Source organism: Spinacia oleracea, chromosome 1, assembly GCF_020520425.1.
Source record: "Spinacia oleracea cultivar Varoflay chromosome 1, BTI_SOV_V1, whole genome shotgun sequence".
NCBI classification, from domain to species: domain Eukaryota; kingdom Viridiplantae; phylum Streptophyta; class Magnoliopsida; order Caryophyllales; family Amaranthaceae; genus Spinacia; species Spinacia oleracea.
The window spans coordinates 89588978-89602460 of NC_079487.1; the positions used below are offsets into that span (position 1 = coordinate 89588978).

At 38.0% G+C, this 13483-nt stretch overlaps 1 long non-coding RNA gene across 1 annotated transcript; it reads right to left on the reverse strand.

Annotated features, from left to right (window-relative positions):
* Positions 1-7087: 7087 nt before the first annotated feature.
* LOC130467423 (uncharacterized) lies at positions 7088-10917 on the reverse strand. The gene is made up of 3 exons (XR_008927360.1): positions 10655-10917; positions 9925-9998; positions 7088-7419 (listed from the first exon to the last, which is right to left on the reverse strand). It is a non-coding gene; the product is annotated as an uncharacterized lncRNA (long non-coding RNA).
* Positions 10918-13483: the final 2566 nt, after the last annotated feature.

Below are 13483 nucleotides of genomic sequence, written 5' to 3' on the forward strand. Positions count from 1 at the left end.
TACCCAAAGCAACAAAGGGTATTACTTCTACAATACATCTAAGAACAATATGATTGTTGCTCAAGATGGTATCTTTTCGGAAAGTCAACACAATTCCAAAATGACAAATGGGAGAAAAGTAGACCTCGAAGAACATTGAGTCGAACAACAAACTCTAGATAATAATCAAGATGTTATTCAGGTTGAAACTCGGAGATTTTTAGAAGTATCTGGTGAGGTTTAAGAACCAACTGGAGTTGTTTCCTCGCTTAGATCGCAAAGGTATAGTCTCAACCAAAAGATATGTAGGTATTTTAACGTTTGGAGCCATGAAATTCTATTGCTAGAAAGAGATGAGCCTACGACTTACAAACAAGCTATGACGAGCCCTAGCTTCAAGCAATGGCTAGAAGCCATGCAATCTGAAATAGACTCCATGTTTGAAAACCAAGTTTGGGATTTGGTCGATTTTCCAGATGGCTACCAAGCCATAGGAAGCAAATGGATTTTCAAATTGAAGAAGGACAAGGACGGTAAACTGGAAGTTGGCACAGCTAGATTGGTTGCAAAAGGATACAAGCAAGTCCACGGTGTGGATTACGATGAATCCTTTTCACCAGTTGCAATGCTAAAGTCTATTCGGATAATGTTAGCAATCGCTGCATATTAAGAATATGAAATATGGAAAATGGATGTTAAAACCGCTTTCTTAAACGGCATTTTTATAGAAACTGTGTTTATGACACAACCTGAGGGTTTTGAGGATCCAAAGAATGCTAAAAAGGTATGCAAGCTTAAGAAATCCAATTATGGATTAAAGCGAGCATCAATATACGTTTTCATGAAGCAGTCAATGACTTTGGCTTCGTCAAGAACGCAGACGAGTCTTGTGTATAAGCAAGATTGCTTTCTTATGTCGAACTCTATAAATATTTGGCTCGAAAAATGTTTTTCGGTGAAGGATCTAGGAGAAGCACAGTACATAGTGGGCATAAAGATCTACAGAGATAGATCCAAGAAGATGATTGGACTTAGTCAAAGCACTTATATCAATAAGGTGCTTGATAGGTTCAATATGGATGACTCCAAAAGAGGTCACCTACCCATGTCTCATGGAATGACTATTAGCAAGACTTAGTGTCTAAATACACCAGATGCGCGAAGACGAATGAGTGGGATACCATATGCATCATTGATTGGTTCAATAATGTATGTTATGATATGTACACAGCCGGATGTTTCGTATGCACTCAGTGCTACAAGTAGATACCAGTCAGACCCAGGTGAGGCACATTGGACTGGTGCCAAGAACATTTTGAAGTACCTGAAAAGGCACAAAGATGATTTCCTGGTCTATGGTAGAGAAGGTGAATTGATCGTTAAAGGCTATATAGACGCAAGCTTCCAAACCAAAAAAAGATGATTTCAGATCACAGTCTGGGTTTGTCTTATGCCTCAACGGAGGTGCAGTAAGCAGGAAAAGTGTCGAGCAAAGAACTATTGCGAATTCTAAAACTGAAGCGGAGTACATTGCTGCACATGAAGCAGAAAAAAAGCAATTTAGTTAAGGAAGTTCATTGGTGATCTTGGTGTAGTCCCCTCCATTAAAGGAACAGTAACAATAATGGAGCTATTGCTCAGGCCAAAGAGCCTAGACACCACCAAAGAGTCAAGCATGCACTTCGTAAATTTCACCTTCTACGAGAATTCGTTGAAAGAAAAGAAGTCGATATAAGCAAGATTGGAACTTAAGACAATATCTCAGATCCATTGACAAAACCTCTGTCGCAAGCAAAGTACAACTCCCACACAACAGCTATGGGAATCAAGCATATTGGAGAATGGCTTTGATGTCTTTTAATGTTTTAAAGTTTTTAGAATTTAAATACTTTATAAAACATTTTGGTTAGTCATTCATAGAAATGAATTAATTTCATTTTTCCATTTAATTTTGTGGTTTATTAAATGATGAGTCGTTTCAATTTGACAATTTACAAGATAAACTGTCAGGACCAGTCCTGTGACTAAGAAGAGTCTATCAAATGAACTTGAATGTCAAAATTTGAAAATGGACCCTGGTCCGAAATTTTCTATAGAGGTTAACGCAGAGAAAACGCTAGACGACTAGTATGCAAGATGACTAGTAGTTTTGTTTCTTGAACTATGTGGACATGGCAATGTCACAATCATTTGCATATATACATACTTGATCAAGATTAGTATCGGACAGACCTATGAAATTTTACTGTAATAGATGAAATTTTGTCATTAGTAAATTTCAATATCTTATTCGACACTAATCCGCATTACCTGAGTGATTTGAGATTACTTGTTTGAGAACTGGTTACTTTGACGTTGTCAACCGTCGCACCGTAAAAGGATGATATAAGCACAACGCTCGGGTAATCACCTATCAAACAAAGTCTAACCTCAAGATCACAAGATTGGGATTGTCCTCCCATAAATCGGGATGAGATACCAAAAGTTGTACAAGGCCAATCGGAGAGCTAGAAACTATAAAATGCATGGTCGTGCTCAGATGAATCATAGGCTATGATTATCTGTTTATTTGATCAGTTGAACTCTAACACCGAGGAATACCTTTGAACGTAATAAGGATGACCAGTCTTGCCTTATGTTCATGAGAAAGCATCGAGCGACAAAGGAATTAGGAAATGCACACTTGTCCCTAAGGACAAGTGGGAGACTGAAGGAAATAATGCCCTTGGTCCAAGTTCATTTAATGCATTTAATGCTAAGTCTAATAAGTATGGTTTAGTATGAATTAAGCAAGTTAATTATTCAGTGAGATCAAATTATCTGGATGCCTAGCTAGAGGTCACTTCATTTCAAGTGGAATTAATATTATTAATGTCATAACTTACTCTTGACTGAACTCGTAGGGTCACACAAATAGTACGTGAACGGATCATGTATTTAGGTGAATATTATATTCAGTAAATACTCTAATTATGGATTTTTGAAGATGATGCATGTTGGTTTCAGTGGGAGCTAAACAAACTACCGAAAGGCAAAGAAAGAATATTTGTCGGAAATGATATTACAGGAAACGGAAATATGGTTCATACTGGAAATATAAATATTATCGAAGTCGAAGATATTGTCGGAAATGAAATATGGTTCGTATCGAAAATATTATCGGAAATATTGTCGGAATCGGAAATATTGCCGGTAGAGGAAATATTACCGGAATCAGAAATATTGTCGAAATCGAAAATATTGTCAGAATCGGAAATATTATCGGAAACGTAAATATTGTTCGAATAGGAAATATTTTTGGATTAGGAAAACAAATCGAAAGCATAAAACGAGCGACGAGCCATCGCACGAGCAATGGCCCATCGCTCGTTGGGCCGTAGCAACAGCCACAACAAGCTGGGCCAGCGCGCCAGCGTGCAAGGCCAGCGCTGCTGGGCCAGCGCGCAAGGAAACAACAAGTTGGCCAGCGCAGTTGTGCCTAGCGCATGGGCCAGCATAGATGTGCATGGCAAGCGTTGTTGTGCCTAGCACTTGGGTCAGCGTTGTTGGCCCTTGCGTGCAGGCTTGGGACAAGCTTGCTTGCTATGAAAGCGACTTGTGCACCAAGAAGCCCGATGCCCTAGAGGGTTTTGGGTTTCGGGATTTTCCTAAAACTACCTAAATTACTGTGGGATTTTGGCTTCTAGGGTTTTCCTATAAGTACATTGCATATTGTCATGAATTAATACATCAATACAACATACTTTGCCTATCACCTAAAAGTGAGATCCCGGAATCATAAACCTTAGTTTATATCCTAGTTGGTACGACGTTTGGTATTCTAACTTGTTCTTGTTCGGTTTGGGAGCATCTAGGGAAGGGACACATCACAAAGTATGTGTACTAAATTATGCTAATTGACTAAGTGCAATTAATTTGGATTCTCGCATTTATGGTTTATTCCGCATGACATTGAATTGTTCATCACCTAACACCTTCATGGTTTGGTTATCCCCCGGAGGGTTATGGAGTTCCAGGAGCAATGAGTACTTTCACACCCACTAGCTATTATGGATATGATTGGTTCCCGGGGTACGAAAATGTAGGCACTAGTAGAGCTGGGACTAGTAGCCATGGTGGTCGACTTGGAGATGATATGGATGATGGTGGCCCGAGCCACCAAGGATGATGTGATGGTTCCATTCCCCTTTAATACAATGATGACATTGTCTGATTTAGCTTTGGGGGGGTGTTTTGTTGGTGTGTATATTAGGTATGATTTCTCTTCTTCCCCACCGCCATTCTATTTACTGCTTTTTGTTGTGCTTTGTTTAGTTTTGGTTTGTTTTGTTGCTTTCTAGATTAGTTTATCGCTTTCAAAAAAATATAAATATCCTAAATACGTGCTTATTGATGAGATTGAGACAGTTAATTCCATGTGCCCCTTCGGTTCTAAACTTTTTGATGATTTAAGGTGATTAGACAGGTGAGCATTATGGATTGGTTGTTTTCAAAATTAATTATGGTTGCATTGACTCTTGATGAAGGTCAACTTTGTCCCACTTGTCATATGAATATTGTTGGATTGTGGTTAGCTGTGAGGTTTTGAGCCTTAATTCTTCTGAGTGCTTAATTCCTGGTGTTGCATTGATTAGAGTCTTTGGTTATTGACTGTTAGTATGCTTAACACACTTGTACTTTGCGCATGATGAAAGATCACTCCTTGGGAATCCTCTAGACTATCATAGATGCATTTGTTCCTGTTTTTCATTCCCATGCTTAGCCTTGACCGTTCTTTAGTTTAAATCCACAAAATAACCCTTATTAGCCCCGTTGGTTACTTATCCCAAGTCTAGCTTGGGAGAGCTATCATATGTTGGTATTGGTTCTTTTTGTGGGGATGGTTGGCTTTCTAGGCCTATGATACTCAAGGTTATGCACCTGTGTTTATGGGAAGTGAATTCTGAAGAGGTGTAGTTACTAGTTGGCACCCAAAGCATGTAGTTATGCGTAGTATAGCTTGTACATATTTAGTTTTCCTTTTCGTCGGTATTTCAGTTCAAAAAAAATCAAAAAAAAATATGTTAGCATTTTTCGTAGTTAGAAAAAAGCAATGAAAGGGTGGAATTAGATCATTGTTTCATATTCTTTAGTACCTCCCCCCTTATGATTGTAAGTTAGAAATTGTTGAGTACGTGGTTTTGTGGGGATAATTGGCATTGGTTTCCTTGGTTATATTTTCCTTCCCAAGATAGACTTTAATCTCACATGTCCAAATTCTTCCTTACCCCTTGTTTATACCCGGCCAACATTACAAGCTTAAATAAAAGTCATTTTTGATCATCGTGCAATGTGTGTACAACAATAGGTTGAAAACAGTCGTTTATCAAGGATCAAAGAATATATGTACATTTCAAGTCCGCTCCAGCGTAGGTGAGTGTTTAGAAGAACCTTCAAACACGTGAGTGTTGTGAGTTTGGAGGGGCTACTACTCATTTGGTAGTATGCATGTTCATAATGGAAAGGTGAGTGAACGGGCCACATTTGGTTCCCTTAGCCCGCCACATAACGAGAGGAGTGATTCACTTGGCCAGACTCAATCTTGATTGTATGCGTATGCCTTGTGAGCTTTGCGTGACCTTTGTGCAGGTTGATGTGTGACCGTAGGGACTAGAGAATTCAATCATGATATTTTCTTGCCTTGATTTATTCTTTGATTTATCGTTTATCTTTTCTATTGAACTTGGGGTGAGTTGATTGTTTATGTCTCATTGATGCTCTTTGCTTAGGGACAAGAAAAGGTTTAGCTTGGGAAGTTTGAAATATTCATATTTTATAGCGTTTTTACACTCGTCCCTTAGTAATTTTCGGTCTCAAATGAGCTCTTCGGTGCTATTTTAGTACTAATATGTGTTGTGTTGTGTATCTGAAGTTTTCAGGTTGTTCAAGGAGAAATTGGCCTTTTAAGGCTCGTTTCACAGTTTTTTACGAGTCACTACACAATCCCGAGCTAGTTGGGATGATCCTAGTCAACTCTAAGGATCCTATGATGCTTATGTTCAATCCCTAAGAGTTAGGGTCAGTGATTGGAAGAGCGGACACTACTACAAAAAACCCTTTTGGAGTCGCCTCTTAACCACCTATAAAGTCACCTCATGGGCGACTCCACAGGGGGCGATTCTATAGGTACCCCTTTTATGTGTCGCTTGTGACCGGACACTGTAGGGTGGTTTATGTGTCGCTTCTTATGTTGGAGGCGACTCCGTAGAGGAAATCTATGAATTTGTATGTACTTTTTTGAGTCACCTACTTCATTTGAGGTGACACATATGGTGCTATATGGTGTCGCCTGCTTTTTAAGGCGACACGTGTGGTGCTCTATCGTGTCGCCTTCTTCGTTTGAGGCGATATAAATGGTTGTCTATGGTGTCGCCTACTTCGTTTTATGCGACGCATATGATACTCTATGGTGTCGCCCGCTTAGTTTGAGGCGATGAAAATGGTAGTCTATGATGTCACCTACTTCGTTAGAGGCGACTCATATGGTACTCTTTAGAGTCACCTACTTTGTTGAGGCGATGTATATGATACTCTATGGTGCCGCCTCCATTATTCGAGGCGATGCATATGATACCCTATGGTGTCGCCTCCTTTATTCGAGGCGAAGCATATGATACTCTATGGTGTTGCCTCCTTTATTCTAGGCGATGTATATAATACTCTATGGTGAGTCACAGTACAATTCAAAAATAAAATGAAATAGGAAAATAAATAACCATAATATTTTTTGGTAAATAAGAAAAATTATTAATCAAAAGCGCTTTCAAGTTTGTACAAGCTCAAACTGCAACTTAAGTCTGCTACAAGCTGCAAGCTTAAAAGAATAAAGCTAGCCTAAAAGCTATTCAAAATAACAGAAAAACCAAAAAAAAAAGCTAGTTAAGTCAACCGAGGTAAACGAAATTAGCTGAAGCTGCCCCTAATAGCCTTCAATTCATCAGCATCCACTTAGGCAGAAGCCCAGAACCCAACAACAGCTGCATAAACATAACTGAATCAGATCAGAAAACAACAATTATAGGCAGATGGAAGTTCAGATTTCAAGCATTAATCTAATAAACATGCCATGAATTTAGCTGAAGCTGCCCCTAATAGCCTTCAATTCATCAGCATCCACTTAGGCAGAAGCCCAGAACCCAACAACAGCTGCATAAACATAACTGAATCAGATCAGAAAACAACAGTTATAGGCAGATGGAAGTTCAGATTTCAAGCATTAATCTAATAAACATGCCATGAATTTTAAATTTAATCCTAGGATCTATATGGTAATAAACATGTCATGTAGTTTAAATGCCACCAGATTACGCTGCCAACAACGAATATTTCACTTTTGCCACTATGGTAAGGGATTGCACTCTTCTGAGAATCCCAATAGTAAGATTTCAACCAATTGAGCGCCTGGATATGTGAAAACAAGCAAGACATCAATTTGTACTCAAACTAAATGACTATGCTATAGAACATAACCAAACATTATGAGAATGCATCTGATAACAATGACAGCAAACTCTAAATAATTAAAATATGCTAATAAGTTTATCTTGTGGCTTTAACAGATCAGAAACACAAGCATCAAAATGTATCATACAGATCAGAAATACGTATGAACAATTTAAGTTCGGGGCTAATAAGTTTGTATAAGAAAAGATAAAGTGAAATTCAGGTTAACAATACTTCAACAAAACAAGCCTATCAAATCACAACATAGAGTCTATATTGTTGTTTGTGTACATAAATGTGAGCAACTTATTGGCAGATTATTGAATCCCCGTTCAAAAAAGGTATGCTGGTTTAAATGATTATGAAGTATATGATCATTGAAAACAAAAGATTGATCTAACTAGCCTCGAATTCCGTTTTCTGCACAGAATTACAGTAGAAGAAATTGCTGAAGATGAGTGGATTCAGAGAGATTATAAGCCTGCTGCAGGAATTTACTTTCAAGGAAAAAGCTACACAGACGATGTTCGAGCATTTTTTGAGCCTGAAAACGTAATGACTAAACCTATACAAGAAACACGGTTCAAAGATGTACATGCTAACTAATTGGCAAGGATTTTTTTTCAGGAAAAGTTCAGAAGAAGAAATGGTCCCTGAAACTTAAGGATCTATCAATGCCTTCCAAGTTCCAACTGATAGCAATGTCTGACGACCTTGATTTGTCAACCCTATTTGAAGAGCTGGCAAGTCTACAAACATGAAACCAAACTATATTTTCCTCCTTATATCTGATTAATGAGGATTCTCTAGTGATTTTCTCAAATAAAGTAGTAAATTTTACTAATAAGAACTGCACTCATTAGATTAATTGGTGTCTTGAAAAACAGGACGACAAGAACAAGAAGATAATGTTGGGATCAAAATACAATCACTGAAACTAAAGAAAAGATAGAGAAAGCAGCTAGGGATGCAAGTCTTTCGGTTGAATGGATGAGTAACATCAAGATGCAAATACAACTAAAATCGAAGTTCCGTTCATCTTTTAACATGCTGGCTGAGGTGATTGAAGTGGCACCAAAAAATTGTGTTGTAGAACTATCAAAACCTGCTGAAGAATCAGGAATATATAAAGAGGTATTTCAGGATTCTACCCCTGAAATTTTCTTACTCGTTTCTGAAAAATGTAAGAAAAATGCTAAACTAGCTATTTTGTGTGTGTGTTCTGAAACAGTTCTGCAGAAGTTTATCTCGATTGCTAACAGAAAAATCACGTAAATATCGGAGATGAGATGTCAAACGATGATAACATCAATATGCACAAGTTCAAAGGTACGGAGAACAGAAGACGGATCACTTGATATCGACTCTGAAAGATTAAGGTTTTTTTTCTTCTGCATTGTGACAGTCAAGTGACTAGAGAGACACACAAGCAATTATATTATAGAGCTAAGCTTGAGGCAATTTATCCATATGATAACGGAGGGACATGATGTCCATTATAGATTTACGCTTGATCCATATAGTATGTATGAGAAGAATGTAAGGTGAATTCAGGTTACAGATTTAAATTGGCTGCATTGATCTTTTAGACTTTCATTTATTATTTTAGACTGTAACAAGCTCTATAGGGCACAAGGAAACTGGTAGACAATGTTGATTACTCACAGTTTTTTATCATCTCAAACCTTTTGAATGCCCATATTATGTTTCCACCACGGTCCATGAAACATAAAAGGACAAACTTTCCCCCTAAAGACTGGTTTTAGTGTATCCCGCAGATAAAAAAAATGTCAAAGCATCTGACTGACACAAGAAAAATAAAAAACTAGATAAACCAGGTTTTATTCCTCCCTAAGCAACTCAAATTGTTTCCTGGTGACGTAAACCGGTTCCATATCTTAGTAACAATAAAACATTGTTGGGAAGCTGAACTTTCTTACTAATTCAAAATCAAACCAGAGTTTTGTTCCAATTGGTGTTTTAACAGGGGCTGGGGAAGGAAAAAGGTTCCCCTTATATCTCGTCTCTACTTTCTCCAATAAACATCTAAACAAAGAGGATCAGAGGACAAAGTCGGACAGAAACACAAAGATGACACAAAGATAACAAGGCTGAACAGTGAACACAAAGAGGACAGAAACTCACTCCACAAATATAGAAAAGTGAACAGATAAAATTCCTTAAAACAACCAGTTAAGAGAACTTAAACAACTTCATGGGGACTGAACCAATTACAAAATATACCCATATGAAACATACTTGTATCCAAGTTACCCCATTAAAGACAGATCGGAGGACAACGTCGGCACTAACATTAACAACGAATTTTTGTTGCCAATCAATTTGATTATCTAACATTAACATAAACTCCTAAATATAGGTAACAAAGGATACCTAAAACATTAAGCAATCCATAAGATTCACTAACGGCATCACAACTAAAAAAGAAAGAGGGAAGAGTACTTATTACTAATCACACTAACAGCTAATCATTGGCAATTAGATAGGAAAGCAGCCATGGGTGCTCACGACAAGTCCTGCAACATTAATAAATAGATAAATAGATAAACAAATTAACAAGCAACATTAACAAATATTTCACATGAAATAACATGGTCTAGAGTCTAAACTTTAGACTAGTGTATCACGCTGGAAAACTGATTAGACTGGGCAGAAGACTACATAACTTGTAAACCCAAATCCATAAACTTTAATTAACAAAATAAATCGGTAATCGAACCATGCTAACTGCAAGTGTGGCCAAGCAGAATGGCATAATGAAAACAAGGAGTTGAACATGTATGCATATGAACAACCGAGCAGCAAGAAACATCATCAAGTTCACGCCACTTAAATAATCCTTATGAATCCTTGACTTCTTTAAATAATAGTCAGGAATCTGTGATAAATCATATCAGTGTTGTGTCAACTCATGGCTAATACAGGCAAGGAACTCCCATATTCACTTCAGTGCACAATTCCATAATTAATCAAATCGAATTAAGAACTTAGATGCTCAATTTCTCTGCTTGCAAAAAAAAAATTATTTGAACACAAAACAAAACCCAATCAACCCAAAAATAAAAATATCAAAACCTAATGTTCAAAATCAAAGAAAATATAACAATCACTCAATCAAATATAATCAAATCAATCGGTCGAATTACATGAACAGAAAAGACGAGGGACGCACCGAAGACCGTTTTTGAAGGGTTTGCTACAACCTGATTCGACGGCTCCGTGCTGTTGCTTAAGTGATTGCCTATGAATCTATCGCCGGCAATTTTGCGATTCTCAATTGTTGATGGAGGGTTTCAATTTCTTGGGTATTGATGGTGGTGCCCAATTCGTTGATAGAGGGTTTCCCGTGAGGGTTTACGGTGGTTTGTTTCGTTGTTGATGGAGACTTGAGTTAGAGTTGAAACGGTGTCCAAGTTTTTTTAGTTTAGGTCTCATTAATTAATTAATTTGATAGGTTACCGTGTATGATGTTTTGTTTTTTTTTTTTATAATTCTTTTTCTAAGAAAGCGTTGAATGTTTTCTCTTGGGCAGGAATTTAATAAAATAATAAGTGTTAGGTTATGATACATATGACAATACATAAATCATGCGGAAAAACCATAAAGACAGGAAAGCATATTATTTACACATAATCATTTAGCATAGTATAGATGCATACACTTTGTAGCGTGCCTTCCCTAGCTGCGCCCGAACCGAACAAGAACAAGTCTTTAGGACTCCAAGTGTCGTCCCTCCGTAGATAGTCCACAGTACGTCCAGATCCGCCTCAAGATTGACCAACTAGAATCGCCCTTAAGGTGCTTAGGAATTTTCGGCTATTAGTGCAAGAGAGTGGCTGAATTTTCTTTCAAAAACTTACCCTTTGAATACTTCAATCGTGCGTATAAATTATGACCTAGGCCCTTATTTATAGAGGTTTGGAAAGGGAATTGGAATCCTAGTAGGATACAATTTAATTAAACTTAGAATCCTACAAGGACTCTAATTAATTAAATAATCCTAATAGAAATAGGAGTTTAATCATACACCAAATCCTAATAGATTTAGGAATTGTGCATGGACTCAAACACACACGCACGGAGCCACGAAGGCACCCGCACACATGCTCTCGGCCCACGCAGCCCACGCTGGGCAGCATTGCCTTGGCGCGTTGGGCCTGCCTTGCGGTGGGCCTGGCTGCCTTGGGTTGGGCGTGCGCGCGTCCTTGCTTGCTGGGCGATGGCCTGGCTTCGTGCTGGGCCTTCGTCCGGCAGGCCTCGTCCGATGCTTATTCGTACGATACGCTTCCGATTAAATTCCCAGTGACGGAATTCATTTCCGATACGAACAATATTTAATATTTCCGATTCCGGAATTAATTTCCGTTTCGAACAAATATTTAATTTTTCCGTTTCCGGAATTATTTTCCGATTCCGATAATATTTCCGATTCTGACAATATTTCCGTTTCCGGCAATATTTCATTTCCGATAATATTTTCCGATACGTACCATGTTTCCGTTTCCGGCAACATCTACGACTTGGATAATATTTATATTTCCGATACGATCCATATTTCCGTTTCCGGCAATATCATCGTTTCCGGAGTATTCATTTCTTGCTTGTGACGATCTCAGCTACCACTGAAACCAAGATCCGTCGATTCCGAATATCCATAGATAGAGTATTTAATGCCATTAAATACTTGATCCGTTTACGTACTATTTGTGTGACCCTACGGGTTCAGTCAAGAGTAAGCTGTGGATTAATATCATTAATTCCACTTGAACTGAAGCGGCCTCTAGCTAGGCATTCAGCTCACTTGATCTCACTGAATTATTAACTTGTTAATTAATACTGAACCGCATTTATTAGACTTAACATAGAATGCATACTTGGACCGAGGGCATTATTTCCTTCAGTCTCCCACTTGTCCTTAGGGACAAGTGTGCATTTCCTAATTCCTTTGTCGCTCGATGCTTGCTCTTGAACATAAGGTAAGAGTTGTCATCCTTATTATGTCCAGAGGTGTTTCTCGGTTTCAGAGTTCAACTGATCAAATAAACAGATAATCATAGCCTATGATTCATCCGAGCACGGCCATGCATTTCACAGTTTCTAGCTCTCCAAGTGGCCTTGTACAACTTTTAAGCATCTCATCCCGATTTATGGGAGGACAATCCCAATCTTGCGATCTTGAGATTAGACTTCGTTTGATAGGTGATTACCTGAGCGTTGCCTTTATAGCCTCCTTTTACGGTGCGACGGTTGGTCAACGTCAAAGCAACCAGTTCTCAAACAAGTAATCTCAAATCACTCAGGTATTGAGGATTTAGTGTCTAATAATTTTAATGAAATTTACTTATGACAGATTTTCATCTCTTACAGTAAAGTTTCATAGGTCTTGTCCGATACTAGTCTTCCCAAAGTAAGTATCTATGCAAATGATTATGACATTGCCATGTCCACATAGTTCAAGAAACAGAACTACTAGTCATCTTGCATTCTAGTCGTCTAACGTTTTCTATTCGTCCAATTTTATAGAAAACTCCGACTAGGGACCATTTTCAACCTTTGACATTCAAGTTCACTTGATAGACATTTCTTAGTCACAGGACTGGTCCTGACAGTCTATCTTGAATATATCGTCAAATTGAAGAGACTCATCATTTAATAAACCACAAATTAAATTGAAAAATGAATTCTATTCATTTATTGTGAATGATTAACCAATAATGTTTTACAAAGATTTAAACTCTAAAACTTTAAAACATTAAATAAGGACATCAAAGCCATTCTCCAATATGCTTGATTCCCATAGCTGCAGTGTGCGAGTTGTGCTTCGCCTGCGGCAGAGGTTTAGTCAATGGATCTGATATGTTGTCATAAGTTCCAATCTTGCTTATCTCGACTTCTTTTCTTTCAATGAACTCTCGTAGAAGGTGAAATCTACGAAGTACATGCTTGACTCTCTGGTGGTGTCTAGGCTCCTTTGCTTGTGCAATAGCTCCGTTATTATCAC